Source organism: Biomphalaria glabrata, chromosome 1, assembly GCF_947242115.1.
Source record: "Biomphalaria glabrata chromosome 1, xgBioGlab47.1, whole genome shotgun sequence".
NCBI lineage: Eukaryota > Metazoa > Mollusca > Gastropoda > Planorbidae > Biomphalaria > Biomphalaria glabrata.
Window position 1 is genome coordinate 61364962 of NC_074711.1, and position 14872 is coordinate 61379833.

The 14872-nt window shown below is 37.8% G+C and overlaps 1 protein-coding gene across 1 annotated transcript in view; it reads left to right on the plus strand.

The window, feature by feature from the left end:
• Positions 1-1519: 1519 nt before the first annotated feature.
• Positions 1520-14872, plus strand: part of LOC106072175 (A disintegrin and metalloproteinase with thrombospondin motifs 7-like) — a 175386-nt gene continuing 162033 nt past the window's right edge. Inside the window, exon 1 of the mRNA XM_056006094.1 lies at positions 1520-1782. The gene's annotated coding sequence lies outside the window, so the exon portion shown is untranslated. The remainder of the gene's footprint in view (positions 1783-14872) is intronic.

The window sequence follows — 14872 nt, forward strand, 5'->3', positions numbered from 1 at the left end:
AAATAAACAGCGCTAAAATAGAGTTACATAATGTATTTAACATCTAGTGTACTACAACAAGTCCCTTGGTCACCCATTTTGCTATTTCGTCTTTAAATTGATTTTAGTCCTTTGCCATCCCACAATCCCCCCAATTCTGAGGCCCTGGGCGGCTGCCTAGTTTGTCTATGCCTAGGGCAGGCCCTCAGACAGAGAAAGCGATTGGAAGACAACGTCAAAGAATATAAGTCCTATCAATGAAATATTTTCTAATCAAGGCGAAAGACAGAAATTGTATGAAGTGTATGTGCGAATTTAAAATGTAATCACGAGTAAAATAGGAGCGAATGTTTTGGTTGTATTGACTGAAGTGTTTCTGATGAAACCAAGAGCTGGTATGTCGCAATGCAGGTTGATGAAAGAGATTGGTGTGAAAGTGAGACAGACAAGACATGTAATTCTCGTGAGCTAGATTTGGTTCAATTTATCATTTCATTCGTTACTCTACATAGATCTACTTTTAAGTTACATTTGTATAAATGTATACATGCAAGTAATATTTAGCTTTATTTTGAAAGAAGTTTGTTTATTTTATCTCAAGCTCCACATTAAAAATTTAATAAGGTTGCTCACAAATTATTGCCTTGTTTTGCGTTACTGTGCCGTTTTTACCCGTGCCCTTTTTTCTTTGTCATTGTAATTTTTTTTTTTATTTAATCCTACCTGTGTATAATTTCCACTTAACCGAGTAAGACATACATTCACATCTTGTGTCACTTTTATCTAATTGCAAAAACATACTTAGAATACCGACTTTAAAAAAATTACAAATGAAGTTTGTATTATAAAAACTCGTTGGGTCAGTTATTAAATTACAAAGTAAAATCTAATTAAATTAAAATACAACTAGAGATTATTAGTTCTATTAATAGTGAAAGGAAAGATCTATTTGGAGTTGGACAATACATTTTATATCCATACAAAGAATTAGTTTAAAAGTTTATTTTAAAAAATAAATCTACAATTCCTAGAATGCTTGCAGACCGCCAAGCAGATGGCAGACATTGGGTATCACTTACGTTCCAACCTTTCTCTCCACAGAGGACGAAGTGACCCAGTTGGGCGGTGGAGGTGCTATGCCAGGGAACGCGAGGAGCAAACAACTACAGGGACGTCAGGGTGAGGATTGAACCAAGTGTAAGAGTGGGTCACGTGAGGAAACTCGTCTCGCGACGCTATTCTCTCTGTCAACTTAAGACCTCAGACCTTAGCTCATTTGGACACCAAAAAGAAAAAAAGAAAACGTCGATCGAGAGCTTCCTTTTCAACTCAGCACCTCCTCTCCCCCACACATTTTGTTTGTTTCTGCTTGTTTTGTTTTTGTGTTAATACTGAATGGACTAAACACTGACCTTGTTTCTATTGCCCCCTCTCTCTCTCTCTTCTCTCTCTTCATACACACACACACACACACAACTCACAGACACTCTCCCTCGCTCTAACGCTCTCGCTGTCTCCTCGGCACGTAAGAGGAACAGGCCAAACCCAGCGTCAAGGGAACTGTCCGATAGAAAGAACCATGCATCCACTAACGAGAGACGATTGAATAAACTGTTATCTGTGTATGTGTGTGTGTGTTTTTTACCACCTCCCCCCTTTTCACAGCGCTATCCTCTCTTCAAAAGGAAAACACCGTCATTGTTGCTTCATTGGCCATTTAGCCTACCTAGGCATAAAACCTGTGGGTTTTTTTTTGTTTATGGAACTTCGGATTTAAATATTCTCACCCCTGACGTGACGCAGGTGAGTAGCACTGATAGAAATATATATTTTTATAGTTATCATGTGTTTCTGAATTTTTAACGGAGGTAACTCTGTACACGGGCAGGGGCAGATAACCGGTACATGGGGCTGGGTATGTAAATAAACCTTGTACACCCGTGTAACACGCGGCTCAATTAAAGACAAACAGACAAGAAATAAAACTTAGCAGTGGGTTGTATTCAGGGAGAGCAGGGCTGTATGTGGAGGGATAAACTTCATGTTAGCTGGTTGTGTATACCAAGATGAACGCATACTAATCTCATGTCTAGCCCGTGCACTAAAAAATGAAATGAGGCAACTACATAATAGTCTCTATTGCTAATAGCGTGCAGACGTAATACTTGGACAAGAGAACTGTGCCTTAAGACCAAGTTCTTTTATTAATTAAACTATGTTTTGGTTAGGTCAACCTTCAGGCCCACCGTCAGAAATATAAGGGCACCAGATAAAAGGGGACGTCCTAAAACTCCCTAAATTCAAATCCTCCTCTTGGTTGGGACCTCTGGAGTCGGACGCCATTTTATTAAAGCAGATAGAGTTTAGACATATCCATCTTTTGAAACCTAGCTGTAATTCTTAACCTTTAAAAGGGTACGTCAGGGCCTCTGTCTCCAACGCCCCCCATGCAAATCAACAACAACAACTACAACAAAAAACTTCAACTGGGTATAGATCTACAAGATGCATTTTTAAAAATTCCATAACACGTCTCCTTTCTTTTTTCTTATTAGAATTCTGTGAACCCCTGGGAGGGGGGGGGGGGGCGTCCTGGAACATTGTCTAACTTTTAACACCTTTACGTTGCCTAGATCTAGAACTCATCTCTTGTATCTTAACGACGTGCACACATGTCCTACACTATGGCTTGTTCTATCTCTGGGCTCGGATTCCCGGAATTTCGAAATTCATATTTGAGAACGTCCAAGACTCCAATTAGATTAAAAGGTCACAAGGTGAGTTCATTGTGCTGGCCACGCATCACTCTCTTTAGTCGTTCGATTTATTGGAGCCACCCCCTACCAAACATTTTAAGGTCTTGAAGAGTAATTTGGCTTTATATTAAAGAGCCGTTGCGGATTTTTTTTTTATTTGTGAAGTGTGTTTTGAAAATAAATCATAAAATAAATAATTAAACGCCTAAAGATTTGGCCAGTGATTTCCCATTATCTTTGTATCAGGAAGACTTTGTACAATGGCATATGCTGATTTACAGACTCCTCTAGTTGGACTAAATGCTCGTAGATGTAGTAAAGTTCCTCTTTCAGACCTTACGATCTATAAGGCAGATGATGAAAAGATCATCTTTTACTATGGCCCACGGTTAACAAGGGTGTCATATGGCCAGCACAACGACGAAACGCCTTCACGTTTCTCGCAGGTACCTAATAAGGTTGGGAGGATTAAGGGATGTCCTAAAACTCCCGAAATTCAAATCCTCTTCTTGACTGGGACTCGAACCCGAGACCTCTGGGGTCGGATGCCAAGTACTTTACCTTTTAGCCACTTTATTAAAGTAGATAGAGTTTAGACGTATCCATCTTTTAAATCTTAGCTGTAATTCTTAACCTTTAAGTATATAGTGGCTTGCGCTGAGATTTTGATTTAAGTGAGGGGGATTCGAGCAACACGTCGACCTCACTCTCTCGCCCTCAAGCCCATCCCTTTTCGGAAGCAAGATTTAAGAATAACGTAAATGTATACATCAGTTGGGTTTAACGTCGATGTATACATCAGTTGGGTTTAACGTCGATGTATACATCAGTTGGGTTTAATGTCGATGTATACATCAGTTGGGTTTAACATCGATTTATACATCAGTTGGGTTTAACGTCGATGTATATATCAGTTGGGTTTAACGTTGATGTATACATCAGTTGGGTTTAACGTCGATGTATATATCAGTTGTGTTTAACGTTGATGTATACATCAGTTGGGTTTAACGTCGATGTATACATCAGTTGGGTTTAACGTCGATGTATACATCAGTTGGGTTTAACTTGTGGTGTTCCAAGAGATGCAATTCTAAATGGTTTCACCACTTATGATGGCGTATCAAAAAATCCAAGAGAGGATTGCCTTACTAAATCTTGCACCTTCTCTCAGCCTGGCAACAGGGAAGAAGTTTGGATGTTCACAAGTGTTTCACATGTGTCTCATGATATTTGTTGTTCTTTAACCAAGACATGCAAGTAATCAATTTTTTTTTAAAAGTCAATAATGTAACCCTCAAGCAAGAGACGCAATTCTTTCGAAATGTATAATATATAATTATTTAAGTTCTTAATCCTTAAAACGCGTGAGATAGTTTAGCCTCTAAACATCAGAATTGTAATTCCATTTTGTATGCACTCATTCTAAAACAGCTCAGCACTTTAAGGGTTAACATCCATGCAAATGGTGCATTAACATTTCATGTGTCTGAGCGCGAATGCTTCTCTAGGATGATAACTTCTTAACTACAAGACTAAGTACTCTTAGCCTAAGTTGTACAACGTAAGGGCGGCCAACGGTAGATTTCTATAAATATGTCTGTCAATAATGTCACAACTAGATCCATACGTCTCTTCAATTCTTAGAAAACTTGAACATCTGTCTGTCTCTTTTCATTATTTCCATACAATTGTTGCTTCTAAATTTAGAACGCATGAAATGATTTGTTTTTCCATTGCTAAAATGTCGTTAGTAAGTTAATTTATGACAACTTTTTAACACAATCTTTTTATGTCCAATAAAAAAAAGACTAGAAGTTAATTTATGACAACTTTTTAACACAATCTTTTTATGTCCAATAAAAAAAAGACTAGAAGTTAATTTATGACAACTTTTTAACACAATCTTTTTATGTCCAATAAAAAAAAGACTAGAAGTTTAGTCGACCCTAGAATCATGGCCTCATCTTTTCAAAGTCCGTTGTATTGATTTCAATAGAAAACCCGACTGTTTATTCAGTGATGTAAAGTGAGTACATAGTAGAGTCAGAAACTCAACGTGCTGGACTCACTCGTGGTATGTGAGCTGCCGGCCAGCTCTTACCATGTTGCCCAGTGGTTCCCAAACTTCTTTCTTAACGTAACACTTCGCACATTCTGAGTATTTACTGAAACACTTTGCTTATTTTTTTAAAGAGAGGTCAATGGACCTAATTTAACAAAATGAACGGTCACGTGATAACCATTGATAAAACAATGAAAAATAACTGTCACAGGATAACCATTGTGGATTCGAATGAGGTCGTAAGAAGAGATAGGACAGCATGTGGCTCAATGTTGTTTGTTTACGGTTGGCCTAATAGCTAATTATTCCAGCTGTTAGTGGAACGCTTTTTCAGGCCTCGTGGAACTTTAGAGGAACAGTCTGGGAACCACTGATGTCGCCCCATCTGTCGCCAGTTTGTTTTCTCTCATTGAATTGGTTATTAGCCAAAGTCATTTGCAAGTTGATAATTTGTCTGTGTTGAAAACGTGTTGAAATAAGACTGTTTAGTGACAGAATTGTGAACCAGCTCTATGTCTGTCGGTCTTTTTTAAAATCACTAAATGTGTCTGTATAATATATGGATAGGCCAATTTTCAGTTTTCTTGTACGCAGAGCGAGAGCCTGTTCGCAGGGCTTTTTATTTTAGCGTTTTATGTGTTTGTTTTGTATTTTAAAATCTCGAGCCCATATTAAGGTATCACAGACTCGTTATAAAGCTCTCGTTCACCGGACACTTTGGCAATGTAGAGCATTGTAGCGTACATAAGACAGCTTAGGACAGCGCCGCTTCTCTTGCGTCAATCTACAAGACTAAATGAATCCACAGCTACTGATCTCAGTTTGCGGCTGTGAGATTTGTGAATACATTTGGTGATGTAATCCACCCGCCTGCTTTTCTACCTTTCTTCTTTCTGGTGATATATTTCTTACATTTAAAAAACAATACATCTTGTACCTTTGAGCATACCAACTAAATATTTAGTTGTTTTATGACTGCTAAGAGTAACAAGCAAAATATACAAAATACTTTTAAAAAAATAAAATAAAATGAAGCTTATTTAAAGGGGAAGAACTCCGTCCTTAAAACTATATCTACCAATAATGTACAAGCTATTTCCCCTTTTCGATATCAAACAAAATAATTAATTACCAATAATTAATTAACTTATTGAGTATTTATTTTTATTGATTAATGTTTTGTTAAGCACAATAAATAATTGTTTAAAGTCTCAACTTGATTGGAGAATGCGTGATGGAGAAATAGCTTTTACAGTTTTTTTAAAGGGGATTAAACCCAACAAATTTAGCCATATATGTTAATACTGAGGTATTAGTTTCTCTTGTTGCATTCTACTCCTGGTTGCTTGTCGGTTCCATTGATATGTCGGAAGGAACCAATGTCCACCGCTACAAAAAGAACAACATAAGTATGAGACCATCATTATCACACAGGTAGTCTTGTCTTACCTGTTCAATGACGCTTGTGGAATGCCGAACTTGGCGAACGCACTCGCGATTATCTAATTCTGATACAGTCATGGCGAGATTACTTCCTTTGGTGTCACGATTTTCCAGAACTAATGTCCACAGACCAGGAGCACATACTCACATCTGTTTCCGGCATGCATACAATCGTTGTTTAAGGAAGATAGCAAGTAGTGTGAGCCACTTATCTTTTGCAGACCTTCCCTCCCCTTCTACTGCACCAAGTTGGGAGAGACGACCAGCTCATTGACTGAACATGAACATATTTCAATGAAATAGGTCAGAATGTAGTGATGTCCTTGGAGGAGGTCAACAAAAAGAAATAGAAGAAAGTTTGTCCTTACTTTTGTTTCTCCGCAACTTTTGTGAATGATTTTGATCCCGATTGAATAATTCGTCTTTAAGGTCGCCATAGCTCAGGGAATATGAGATTGCGAGATGAAATTATTTATCAGTCTTCCCTAACTAACACTAACACTGCAATTATTGATTTGTCTTTAGTTTTAACTTTTTAAATAATTATTCATTCTGAAAATTAAATTGGAACATTCTTTCAATATCTTGTTGTCATAGAAACTTGTGTCATTTTGTTTTAGAACTTTTTCTTTATAATACTTGATGTTCTCCTCCCAACTCTTCCCTTCCTCATCTCTTGAGGCAGCTGAAATTGTTAACCGATCACGCCAGAGTGTGAACGTCACTATTGTCCCGCCGCCTCTAGCCTTAAAATGTGAATGTTGACAGCCGAGACTCATCGCTTGCACAAGTCAATCCCAACTCACTAAGCCTTAAGGCTAAAATCTCGTTTCTTTCTTCGGATGGTCCACTGAGAGATGGAAACATTGGGAGAAATCTTTAGATGGCTTGTTTCAGATCTGGGCGATATTGAAACCTAGGCCTAGGTCCAGTGGCACTAAAACGACATTTGTCTTGAAGGCAATTAATTGTTGACAGACTCAAATCGAGGCTTTTGACATCTGCACGCAGTGCCAGAGAGGAAGTCAAATTGTTTTTCTCTGAGTCACACAAAGAACTCCGTCTGTTAATTTGATCTCTATTCATTTGAAGATTTTTTCCCTTTTTTAAATAGCTATTTATTGTTTATAAACAATTTTTAAATTCAATTTTTGTTTTGAATCATTTATTTAAAAAAAAATATATATATAAAATACTTTTCATAATGAGCGTAGCTGTATAAATTAGTTTGGATCAGTCATGTTATTACATTTGTAATGCATCTAGACTATTTTTTCTAGATAACAATAATAAATCTGTGCAATTAGAAATATTTTTACAATTGTTTTTCTTTAGCGCAATTTCGTGACTTTAGTTTTCTCAATACGCTATGATCCTATCACTTGTCTCAATGCACTATGATCCTATCACTTGACTCAATGCACTATGATCCTATCACTTGTCTCAATGCACTATGATCCTATCACTTGACTCAATGCACTATGATCCTATCACTTGTCTCAATGCACTATGATCCTATCACTTGACTCAATGCACTATGATCCTATCACTTGTCTCAATGCACTATGATCCTATCACTTGTCTCAATGCACTATGATCCTATCACTTGTCTCAATACACTATGATCCTATCACTTGTCTCAATGCACTATGATCCTATCACTTGTCTCAATACACTATGATCCTATCACTTGTCTCAATACACTATGATCCTATCACTTGTCTCAATACACTATGATCCTATCACTTGTCTCAATACACTATGATCCTATCACTTGTCTCAATACACTATGATCCTATCACTTGTCTCAATACACTATGATCCTATCACTTGTCTCAATGCACTATGATCCTATCACTTGTCTCAATACACTATGATCCTATCACTTGTCTCAATACACTATGATCCTATCACTTGTCTCAATACACTATGATCCTATCACTTGTCTCAATGCACTATGATCCTATCACTTGTCTCAATGCACTATGATCCTATATCACTTGTCTCAATGCACTATGATCCTATCACTTGTCTCAATGCACTATGATCCTATATCACTTGTCTCAATGCACTATGATCCTATCACTTGTCTCAATGCACTATGATCCTATATCACTTGTCTCAATGCACTATGATCCTATATCACTTGTCTCAATGCACTATGATCCTATCACTTGTCTCAATGCACTATGATCCTATATCACTTGTCTCAATGCACTATGATCCTATCACTTGTCTCAATGCACTATGATCCTATATCACTTGTCTCAATGCACTATGATCCTATATCACTTGTCTCAATGCACTATGATCCTATCACTTGTCTCAATGCACTATGATCCTATATCACTTGTCTCAATGCACTATGATCCTATCACTTGTCTCAATGCACTATGATCCTATATCACTTGTCTCAATGCACTATGATCCTATCACTTGTCTCAATGCACTATGATCCTATCACTTGTCTCAATGCACTATGATCCTATCACTTGTCTCAATGCACTATGATCCTATCACTTGTCTCAATGCACTATGATCCTATCACTTGTCTCAATGCACTATGATCCTATCACTTGTCTCAATACACTATGATCCTATCACTTGTCTCAATTCACTATGATCCTATCACTTGTCTCAATGCACTATGATCCTATCACTTGTCTCAATGCACTATGATCCTATCACTTGTCTCAATACACTATGATCCTATCACTTGTCTCAATGCACTATGATCCTATCACTTGTCTCAATACACTATGATCCTATCACTTGTCTCAATGCACTATGATCCTATCACTTGTCTCAATGCACTATGATCCTATATCACTTGTCTCAATTCACTATGATCCTATCACTTGTCTCAATACACTATGATCCTATATCACTTGTCTCAATGCACTATGATCCTATCACTTGTCTCAATGCAATATGATCCTATCACTTGTCTCAATGCACTATGATCCTATCACTTGTCTCAATGCACTATGATCCTATCACTTGTCTCAATGCACTATGATCCTATCACTTGTCTCAATGCAATATGATCCTATCACTTGTCTCAATGCACTATGATCCTATATCACTTGTCTCAATGCACTATGATCCTATCACTTGTCTCAATGCACTATGATCCTATCACTTGTCTCAATGCACTATGATCCTATCACTTGTCTCAATGCACTATGATCCTATCACTTGTCTCAATGCAATATGATCCTATCACTTGTCTCAATGCACTATGATCCTATCACTTGTCTCAATGCAATATGATCCTATCACTTGTCTGGGCCAGTTGGGAAAAGGGACAAGATGGCTTATAGAAGCGGCTATCTGTGTGAATGTTACTGTGATCTTTTTTTAAAATGTATTTATAAAAAAAAAGTTGAACAACCTGAATTCGATCTCGAGAGCTTAAACATCCTAAAGCACAATAACCACTGCGCCTGCGAATCGCTAATTATAGTTATGTATTTTTAATTTCAAACGAAAAGCGGCGACCTACTAAGTAAAAAGGGGGCTGATTCAACGTATACCATCTCATCAGTCAAGTACAGTTTCTTTCCCTTGTTCGATACCAAAAAAAAAACAATTGTTAATTATTTAATTTGCTATTTTTCTTCATTGATTATTGTGTTGTCATGTAAAAGAAATAATTGTATCAAATTTCTGCTTTGATCTGAGATTGGGTGCGGGAAAAATAATGTGTACAAACTTTTTACCAGACAGACAGAGTGAGTTTATATAAGCTTTGTAAAAAAAAATAAATCAATTAATTAATACTACTTGTTGTTCGTTAACCGTTAGTCAAAGAAACAGGTGATCCTAACATGATCTGCTCTATAGATAGAAAGGTCTGAAAGGGGATTTTTATTTCCTGACATATTGAATCTCACTGCCAGATCATAATATTTTTAACGGATGCAGATTAAGAGTCCGTAAATAGCCTCTACAAAGTTTATTGATTCTTGACCGACGGAAGTGACTCAGGCTGAGGTAGACTTGGTGCTCAATACGTTTGGGTTCGAGTCTAAAAATGTAGTCGAATGACAAAGCGCATCATTTGAAACCGAACTTTCAACATGCTGCAACGAGGCTGCCTTGTAAATTAGAAAATCATTTACGTAACGGTTTGTCATTTCTTTGTTGGTTGTCACTGTTACAATGGGGTGTTCAATTGTTACAAAGGAGTCTTAAATTGTTAAAATGTTCATGCATTATTGTTCTTTACGTTGAAAACTCAGCGTCGTTAGTTCATTGAAAATATTTTTTTTCTTTTTCTAAGTTCTAAATTTAGAAAACGCTTTCATGTGTTATACCCGAATAGGTTTTGGACATGGATGAGTGTTTGGCAGTGTTTGTATTTAAGTGTGTTTGTGCTGTGTGAACTCCAATGTTTGTATGTCTTTTTAGGCATGTGTGTATGTGATAACGTCTGTGTTTGTAACATTGTCCTTATATGTATAGGTGTTTGTGTCAGACGTTTGTGTTGTAAGCCCAAAGATAACAGTCTTCCACAGGTCTCGATGACACTTTGTTTAAAAAACCAGTCTTTGAGAAAACTCAGCTCGGGAGAGGGGAGGGAGTAGGGGGTGTGACGACGCGCATTACGTGACATCTGGTGTAACTTATGTTGTCTTTTTTCACGGTCACGTGGTCATTCTGGTGACGTCACCGCTGACAGAAGCAGGTGTACGTGACACAGACTCGGCCCAGCCGATCAGACGACCGTACTGAGAACCTTACTACTGACGCTATGTCTCCACTGTACTGGATTTTAAAGCGGTGGACTTTTAAATATATAAATACTAGTCGACCCGCGGCGTAACATACGCCGCTATTTTGCAGGGTCGGCCTTAGGCCACTGCAACCTATGCGACCGCAGTGGGCACCAAACTGTCATAGTCCACACGCTTATCCTATGTGTAAATTATTAAATTAAACCATTTTATAACTTATAACAGATTTTCCGCGGCCTCCTGATTTACCAGGAGCTCCTGGAAATCTCATGAAATTGCAAAATATACGAAAAAGTCTTAGAAATCTCCGTAAAAATTATTACAATCTTTTGAAAACTCATAAAAATCTCCTGAAATATAGACAAAATTGTCATTTTGGGGTGCCATTCAATATGAAAAGCGTCAATCCTAAGAGCGATTGAAAAAAAGGCATCATACAATACCCGTAATTGTAGAATCTGGTGAAAGAAGCGTCTAGCGCCTAAAATTAATGAAGAATTATTTTTAGTCAATAATTCTCAAAGATAAATTGAAACATTTGGTAATTCTTGCTATTGAGCGTGATCTATGTAAGCAACAGAATTTTTATGATATACTTTATGTCTTCGCTACACTCAAGGCTCGTAAAGTAATTCTGTACATAATAAAGAAGGAATAAAATGCAAACGCACATTTTTTTTTTCTAATATAAATCTTAATTTTTACTTATTATCCGTATCCCTCCTACCCAAACTGGGCCCTACGCAATCCGTTTCGCATAGGGTCCCACAATGGTTAGGCCCGGCCCTGCTATTTAGTGACTGGTGAATACAGAGAATATTACTTGATTCCCCTCCCCCCTCTTTTTTTTTCGCCTAAAAAGTTACGTGAGGTAACTCTAGTCCGACTTACAGAAATAAAAGAGTTATCTTTCAATGACTTTTGGTGGTGTCAGGCATGGTTGGGCCATGAAGAGAATTGTATATAAAGATAATTGATTGGTTTCATCTACACCCAGGCAGATGGTACATTCACATTTCATGTATATAAGTATTCCTTGGTCGTTGGTTTGTAGCTCCAAACACCTAACACAATTAAATCGATGTAGGCGTATGACATTCTTAGTGTGGAACTTAAATAAACATAAGCAAGTTTTAAAAACGAACGTCTTTTCTGTCTCACATCTCTAGCTAGTCACCCCATCCTCAGCTTTCACATTAATTTAACTTAAATTACGATAGTCCACCTCGCGGTTTCATCAGAAACTATGTAGGCCAAAGCCCTACGCAAAGCAAGAGAGAAAACTGAACTCATTCCATTTGAGATGTTCCGTAGGATCTTAAAAGTCACATGGAAAGAAAAAGTGTGCAATATTGAGATCCTTGTGCGATCAGGTATTCCCAGCATCTTTACAGCCCTCAGACAACGTCGCTTGCGCTGGCTTGGACATGTTCGCCGGATGGAGGACAAGCGCATCCCGAAAGTCATCCTCTATGGACAACTCGTGACGGGCGCAAGAAAAACTGGTCGCCCCCACCTCTATTACATAGATGTAATAAAACGTGACCTCAAATCAGTGAACATCAATACTGACTACTGGGAAGACATAGCTCTAGACCACACCAGATGGAGAGAGACAGTGACCAAGAAAGCTATGGACAGTGAAAGAACATGGGCCTCAGCTCTGGAAGAAAGACGTACAATCCGAAAAATAGCCAGCTCCTCTACCACAGAAGCAAAAGCCACCTTAACCTGCGCTATTTGTGGACGGGAGTGTCTCTCCAAAATAGGGCTCCACAGCCACATGAGGAAGTGTGCTCTGAGATGAACCATAGACGCTCTACTACTGAAGGAGGCCAATATATAATGTAGCCCACATTGTCAAAATATTCGCCCTACTTTCCTTATGGTTGGATCAGAGACACACACATACACTTTATAACAGTAGGCGAGAATGCTTCTCCAGGAATGGGGGCATTTAAAGAAGAAATGCTCTTGGAGATGTGCCGAGTAAGATAAAATTAAAAGATTATAAAATATGCACTATTTTTTAAACTATATGAATGACGATTTTTCTCATTTCTCCACTTAGACCAAGCTGTTCTATAAATATCACGTTCAATAACATTTTAGAACTTTTTCTAAAAATATATTTTCAATAAAATTTATTTTTAAACAAACAAATTAAATATTTATACTTAAATTTCAAGCATTTCTTCTGTGAAAGTATTTCCAACGATATTTGGTTTATTACGTCATACAAGCATTGTTGCATCTGACGTCACATTACTACGTAGAAAAGGAGAAGAGTAGGAGGAAGTACTTTCCCCCGATTCAAGATGAGCAGCGAGGTCATCATATTGCCTTGTCACAAAGCTTATATTCCCTCTCTTTGGTAAAAAGTTTGTACACGTCATTTCTCCCACACCCAATCTCGGATCAAGCAGAAATTTCGCACAATTATTTCCTGTACCTGACATAACAAGAATCAACAAAAAATAAACAATCAATTAATTAACTTTTGGTAATAAATATGTTAATTGGTATCTCAAACAAGAGAAATAAATTGCACTTGACGGATGTGGTGGTTTGTTTTCTTTGTTTGTAAAATGTTTTTCATGTTTCGGATGTTCCTTTGGAGTTGAAGATAATTTACTTCCCAGTACAAGCCCCCCGCAGAGCGTCGGGGGATGGGTGCCGGCAGGGTTTGAACCCGGGACCATCGATAAGTCCGAACGACAGTGTAGCGCGCAAACCGCTAGACCAGGCAACCATCCTAATAGGAAGTAGTTGAATTAGTCCATAGAGAAGGCTTGAGACCTGAGTTCAAATTCAAGTCGTTCACCATTTTGTTTTATCACGAGATAACATTCATCCAGACAGTCTCTCTCAACTGGTCCAGACAAATGATGGGATCATAGCGTATAAAGAAAACTAAAAGCATTGAGTAGCGCTAAACAAAAACATTGGGTAGAAATATTTCTAATCGCATGGATTTATTATTGTTGGTCTAGATCTTTTACAAATATAATGACATGACAGATTCAAATTAATTGATGCCATTACAATTAATATAAGCTATTTTTTTTGTTTTTATTAAAAGTATTTTTACAAATATTTTTCTTGTTTGAAACTTCTTTTTGTATCCTCATCCAATGCTTCAGAATGGATACAAATTTTGGAGGCAATGCGAACATAGACAATATCATCCACAAAGAATTGCGACTTAACAGTATCAAAAGACTTAGTAAGATCGAGAAAGGCAGCGCCCAAGTCATACGCTCTGGGGGGGGGGGGGGAGGTTGCCTGTAATAGAAGAGGCACTCGGCGCTGCAGATACCACCTGCCGAAATGTTCAAGCTGTACCAGAGGACTTCCTTGCTAGAGGTGGCGTGCTGGTCTTAGCAGCTCTGGAAGCATCAAGCATGTTTCTACAGACTAAGGCATTAACTCGGGAGTACAGAACTGAGAAGCAGTGTAAATCCTGAGAGGACTGACATGAAGTCCGAGTTGTCAGGAAGAAAATGCGTCAACCCGATCGCGACAATCCTTGAGGAGTCTTCGGTTTGTCTGATTATTGTCTCCCGCCGACGTTTTCCATAGAGAGAAAATTAATTAATTTCGACTTATTGATTAATTGATTAGTTTTTTTTTTATTCAGGTTTTATCATCGACAATGTATAATTGTGCAAAGGTTTAACTTGATCTGAGAATGGGAAGTGGGAGAAATAATTCCACGAGTCGTGTTCCATTATAAAACACTTTTCCTTTGCATCTCCTGTAGTCGTGCATTGCTTGTAGCTAAACTGCAGTGTTGCCGAAGACAATATATTTCATTGCACTATGTCTTGTCTGGGACATTGCTAGTCCAAATAAAACTTCGGATAAAATCTGATTTAAAGTTTTAAATTTAG